Source organism: Gekko japonicus, unplaced genomic scaffold, assembly GCF_001447785.1.
Source record: "Gekko japonicus isolate JY-2015 unplaced genomic scaffold, Gekko_japonicus_V1.1 scaffold5911, whole genome shotgun sequence".
In the NCBI taxonomy this organism is placed as follows: Eukaryota; Metazoa; Chordata; class Lepidosauria; order Squamata; family Gekkonidae; genus Gekko; species Gekko japonicus.
Genome location: NW_015166621.1, coordinates 19,858 through 26,070, shown reverse-complemented (window position 1 = coordinate 26,070; position 6,213 = coordinate 19,858). Strand labels below are relative to the sequence as shown.

At 49.9% G+C, this 6,213-nt stretch overlaps 1 pseudogene; it reads right to left on the bottom strand.

Annotated features, from left to right (window-relative positions):
* Window positions 1–707: 707 nt before the first annotated feature.
* Window positions 708–1,862, bottom strand: LOC107111437 (annotated as a pseudogene).
* Window positions 1,863–6,213: the final 4,351 nt, after the last annotated feature.

The window sequence follows — 6,213 nt, the reverse complement described above, 5'->3', positions numbered from 1 at the left end:
AATAAAGTTTGTTCGTCTTAAAGGTGCTGCTGGGCTTTTTAATATTTTGCAGCAGCAGGCTAACACAGCTAAACTCCTCTGGATCTATGAACAGAGAGAAAAGGTAAACCGTTCACGGGAAGCGATGCACATTCGATCCCGTGTTGCATATTGGGGATAAAGCTAAGCCGGCAGTCTGGGGCAAATTACTGCTCCGCAGACCAATGGCTCCCTCTAAGCTGTGGAGTCCTGTGAGCCAAAACTCTACTTTGTGAGCTACTGACATTAAAGTTGTGAGCAAGCAACTTGGCTACTGCATAAATTAGTTTGCTCTGGAGCCCCGTCCTTCCTGAGCGGAGACAAAAATGTGTGAGCTGGAGGCTAAAAACCAGTGAGCTAGCTCACACTAACTCAGCTTAGAGGGAACACTGCCGCAGACCCTTGTCTTCGGACTTAGGTTCAGTGAATGTGCTCAGGGGTCAGACTCCCCCCTAAACTGTGGAGTCTTGTGAGCAAAACTTCTACTTTGTGAGTTACTGGCATTAAAGTTGTGAGCGAGAGATTCGGCTACTGCATAAATTAGTTTGCTCCGGAGCCAGCCTTCCTGAGCGAAGGCAACAACGTGTGAGCCAGGGGCTTAAAAATGTGAGCTAGCTCACGCTAACGCGGCTTAGAGGGAACACTGGTCAGGGAACACAGAAGAAGGAACCGAACCCGATCCCGGGAACTCACCGGTTGAGAAAGGTGTTTCCAAAGGGGTTGAGCTTCCGGAAGGGCTTTTTGGGGTCCACGATGAGAGCATTGCCCGGTATGATCCCTTCCGTCTCTCCGTGCATGACGGCGATGAAGGAGTCGGTGGTGGGCTCTGGGCCGATGCGGCTGCCTGGGATGTCCTGCTCCAGCAGGTATTTGATGAAGGTGGTCTTGCCGGTGGAGTACTGGCCGACCACCAACACCATGGGCTTGTTGTCGAAGTCGGCATCTTCCAGGCCCGGGGAATGAAAATCGTGGAAGCGGTAAAACTCCTCCACCGGCAGGAGCTTCTTCTTGTAGAGGTCCTTCAGCCCCTCGGTCACGGTGTGGATCACCTCGGGGGTCTTCTTGTCTTGCTTCTTCATCCAGCTGAACATCTCGGCGGCCCTGGGTGCACGGCTCGACGCCCACTACTCCTCAAGGTCCGAATCGAGAATTCCGAGGCCAAAAAAAGGGAACACGATCTCGGTTGGAGCCCCAACTGACTTTTTAGAGGTGGGTCTGGATTAAGAGAACTGAGCGAGGCCTGGAACCCGGCTCCAAGAGCTCCTAAAAGTTGTGCCAAAGAATTGCCAGGGAGTTGACGAGGCTCTAATCCTTCCGAGTCGTCGGCGGGACCCTCTCGGTGGTGTCCCCAGATCTTCCAGATCAGTGCAACTTGGGTAGGTCACCAGGTCTTGAAGGTGGTCAAGAACTTAGTTGAGAAGAGTCAAGAAGAAGAAGAAGAAGAAGGTTCAAGGGAAGGGAATCTCTACGGCAGAAGTCGACAGCTCTTCTGAGACGGCCCTTCGGATCTAGGTGCGAAAGCAGAGGATTCCCTTGGCCTCTGGCTTTAGATCAAAAAGAAAAGGCCCTCTGTACGAACTGCTGGGCTCAGGAGTAGTCACTCTGTCCTCCAAAGTGCTGTGGGAAGAGGCCGCACGCCAGCACACAGCGGTAGAGGCCGAGGGTGGGGCGGGGGACACCAATCTCTGTTTCAGATGGAAAATCCCTCTCTTTTTGGAAAGGCTATCTTTTTTCCCGTCTCTCTTTCTGGGGTCCTCAGGAGCATCTGAAAAAGGACTTCTCTTTGGAAGAGGCGCTGCCGTGAAGATGTGTGGCTGCCAAGAGGCAGTCTGTGTTAGCATAAAATATCCAGGAAGGGAGGGGGGAGCCGGCGCGGCCAAGAACTTGAGAACAAGTAACACAAACACAGAAGAGACACACCAGAGAGGCAAATGTTTTCCCCCCCCACAGTCGCAAGAATGTGAGTTTGGCAAATTGAGGTCTCTGGCGCCACTGTGTGGTACAGAGAGGGGAAAGCAAGCTCAAAATAAAGGAGAGGAGGAGGAGGAGGAGATTGGATTTATACCCCGCCCTTCACTTGGAGTCTCAGAGCGGCTTACAAACTCCTTTCCCTTCCCCTCCCCATAACAGACACCCTGTGAGGTAGAAGAAGAAGAAGAGAAGAGATTGGATTTATATCCCGCCCTTCACTACCCAAAGGAGTCTCAGAGCGGCTGACAATCTCCTTCCCCTTCCCCTCCCCACAACAGACACCCTGTGAGGTAGAAGAAGAAGAAGAGAAAAGATTGGATTTGGATCCCGCCCTTCACGACCCAAAGGAGTCTCAGAGCGGCTGACAAACTCCTTTCCCTTCCCCTCCCCACAACAGACACCCTGTGAGGTAGAAGAAGAAGAAGAAGAAGAGATTGGATTTATACCCCGCCCTTCACTTGGAGTCTCAGAGCGGCTTACAAACTCCTTTCCCTTCCCCTCCCCATAACAGACACCCTGTGAGGTAAAAGAAGAAGGAGAGATTGGATTTATACCCTGCCCTTCACTACCCAAAGGTGTCTCAGAGCGGCTTACAAACTCCTCTCCCTTCCCCTCCCCACAACAGACACCCTGTGAGGTGGGTGGGGCTGAGAGAACTCTGACACAAACTGCTCTTTTTCAAGGACCGCTGTGCCAGAGCTTGTGACTGACCCAAGGTCACATCAGCAGGTGCAAGTGGGGGAGTGGGGAGTGTTCAGAGACTTCTGCTTAAAAGGAGAAGCATGAATCAAAATTCAAAGGTTTTCGTATAAATGACACTGCAATATAAGTGTTTGGTTACTTCTCAAATAAGAGCTTAGTCTTAGCGTGTATTAGCAATTCGTGGGGGTACTAATTAATTTATTATCATATGGCGATGTATATTGTATAGCCAAGAGAACCGAAGATTGTCTGGCAGCCTTCAGTTCTAGCCTTTTAGCATTATGCACCACTAAAGCAGCAATCTAGACTTATGGTGGGGGGGGCTGAGAGAGCTTTGAAAGAGCAGTGACTGACCCAAGGTCACACAGCTGTCTTCAAGTGAAGGAGTGTGGAAATGAATCCGGTTCTCCAGGTTAGAGTCTGTCACTCTTAACCACTGCACCATGCTGGCTCTCAATTAATGGGGTATAACTTAAAAGCAGAACGGCATGCAGCTGCAAAGACTGGAGAGCAATGGTCTATTTGCCAAAATTACATACAGTAAAATGAAATTTTACCTGGAATTAAATGACAGATAATTAAGGAATGTTCAGAGAGAAATGAGAATACCATGTGAACTCCAGTGTTTGGGCCGTGCTGAGTCAAGCTTAAGAATAGCCAAAATAAAGCAGCTTACTACTTCATCCTGTGTGGCATTCTGTTTATATCCTAACCACACTCATACAGGATGTTCCATAGTCTTTTAAATTCAGAACCTAAAAAGGTTAGTCAAGAATAGAAGAGGGCCAACTCTAAAAATCTAATTATGAAACATACAAAAATATACATGTATTTATTCAACACAAATTAAAATAACAAATAAGGGCCCATTCATACCTCATATACAAATATAAAAACATGCAAAGGCTAATGAAATAGACCTAACGCGTTTCGGCCTTCACAGGCCTTCCTCAGAGGTCTAATACAAATAGAACATGTTGGCTGATACGTAAAAATATATACAATCATACATATACAAAATATGAAATAAAGACCAGAAAACAATTGTTCCAAAGTTTAACCACTCGGCAAAGAAAAGAAATACAAAAATACAAATGAAGCCTCCAGTGCAATCACATGTCCAGTAGTACTTCTCTCTGGTCAACCTATATATTCTCCTGAGATTGTACAGCCAAATGTTCCCAATAAAATGTTCCTTAAGTTGCTTCCTGAGTTCTTACTAAGAACGCCCATACTTGACATTGCTGAACTCTGGTGAGTTATGTTTTAAGACAGCGATCTCCAACATTTCCGGACTCAGGATCCACAGAGCCGTAAGCGCATGACAGGAAGTAACATTTTGGGAGGGCCTGTGGCTCAGTGGCAGAGCATCTGCTTGGCATGCAGAAGGTCCCAGGTTCAATCCCCGGCATCTCCAGTCCAAAGATCTGCCAGTAGGCGATGTGGAAGCCCGAGATCTTGGAGACCAACTGCTAGTCTGAGCAGACAATACTGATTTTGATGGAGCGATGGCCCGATTCAGGATGAGGCGGCGTTCCTGTGTTCATGAGAAGCATTGGAAAGCATTGAGGATCTGTTGGGATTCTTTTAAAGTAAGTCAGCAGAGTATTAAGAGACTGAGTCCATGGTGTGTTTTAAAATATAAAAGTTTACTACAAACCTAACATGGGGAAAAGATACACAGGATATAAAATAACAAAGAGCTAATATAGCTACATCCTTACAGCTAAAAGGGAAAACGGGAAGAGCATGGCGTCTCCTTCTCAGTCAGAACAAAGAACGGGAGGGGAGAGCCAATATGCTAAATACTTGACACCTTGGTTTAATCCTCAGCATCTCCAGTTAAAAGGACCAGGCAGGAGGGGATGGGAAAGACCTCCGCCTGAGACCCTGGATAGCTATTGATTGGGGCTGTGGCTCAGTGGAAGAGCCTCTGCTTGGCATACAGGAGGTCCCAGATTCAATCCCCGGCATCTTCAGTGAAAAGATAGTAGTAGTAAGAGATGTGAAAGCCCGAGATCTGAGTAGACAATACTGATTTTGATGGAGCGATGGTCCGATTCAGTATGAGGCGGCGTTCATGTGTTCATGAGAAGTACCCGAAAGGAAAGCTGCATGAGAAGAAGAGATCGATGAAGCCGTTGGAAAGCATTGAGGAGCACACGTCCCGGTCACACGTCCCGGTCACACGAGCAAAATAATGGGGGGGGGGTGAGGCTTTTTGTCCTGGAACAAGATGCAGCGCGGTAGCTCGATCAGACGTTCCTCCGAGGTTCCGTGCTCAGGCCGTCAGCCGCCGATCACACGTCGATGGTGAAGCGTGGCAAAGAAGGAGGGGGAGACAGAAGCGGCCGCCGATCACACGTCGATGGTGAAGCGTGGCAAAGAAGGAGGGGGAGAAAGAAGCGGCATGGCGCGATCACACAGGCGGCGATCGCGAGCCGCCGCTTCCCGATCAGACGGGTGGGTTTTTTCCCCAAACCGGAGTTCCCGCATATGCATGATCACGGAAGCAAATCCATAGAACAGTGGTGTGAGACGGGACGCAGACGGGCGCCGGATGCGACGGGATACCAACGCTTCCGCGATCCGATGCCCACCCGCGCCCTGGTGTTTTCTGGAAAAAACTGCACTTCCCCAGGTATCTTTTTACTCTGCATCTTCGGCGGGGTGATACAGGTTGCTGACAGGTGCGGGGCACTTGCCAGATGTTCCCGTGTGATCGCGCCCGTAAAATCCGCATGGCATTCGTCCCTATTGCGCGGCCGGATTAAGGCCAACTGATGCCAGGCCCATAGCCACGGTGAGACTATTCGGGGCTCCGCCCCCTCTCTTAAAAAGGGACAGCCCCACAAGAAATTCCCTTGAAAAGCAGATCAATAACGTTTTATTCCAGGTATAAGCTTTTGTGTGCCTGCACATTTCTTGGCATGGCGCGATCACACAGGCGGCGATCACGAGCCGCCGCTTCCCAATCAGACGGGTGGGGTTTTTCCCCAAACCGGAGTTCCCGCATGCACATGACCACAGAAGCAAATCCATAGAACAGTGGTGTGAGACGGGACGCAGACGGGCGCCGGATGCGACGGGATACCAACGCTTCCGCGATCCGATGCCCGCCCGCGCCCTGGTGTTTTCTGGAAAATACTGCACTTCCCCAGGTATCTTTTTAGTCCGCATCTTCGGCGGGGTGATACAGGTGGCCGACAGGTGCGGAACACTTGTCAGATGTCCCCGTGTGATCGCGCCCATAAAATCCGCACGGCATTCGTCCCTATCGCGCCACTAATTCTGTGTGTGACCGGGACCACAGTGCGTCTGTTACAGGGCCAGATTAAGGCCAACTGATGCCAGGCCCGTAGCCACGGTGGGACTATTTGGGGCTCCGCCCCCTCTCTTAAAAAGGGACAGCCCCACAAGATATTCCCTTGAAAAGCAGACCGATAACATTTTATTCCAGGTATAAGCTTTTGTGTGCCTGCACATTTCTTCGGGGGGGGGGGGGGCAAGAGAGGTAGTTTT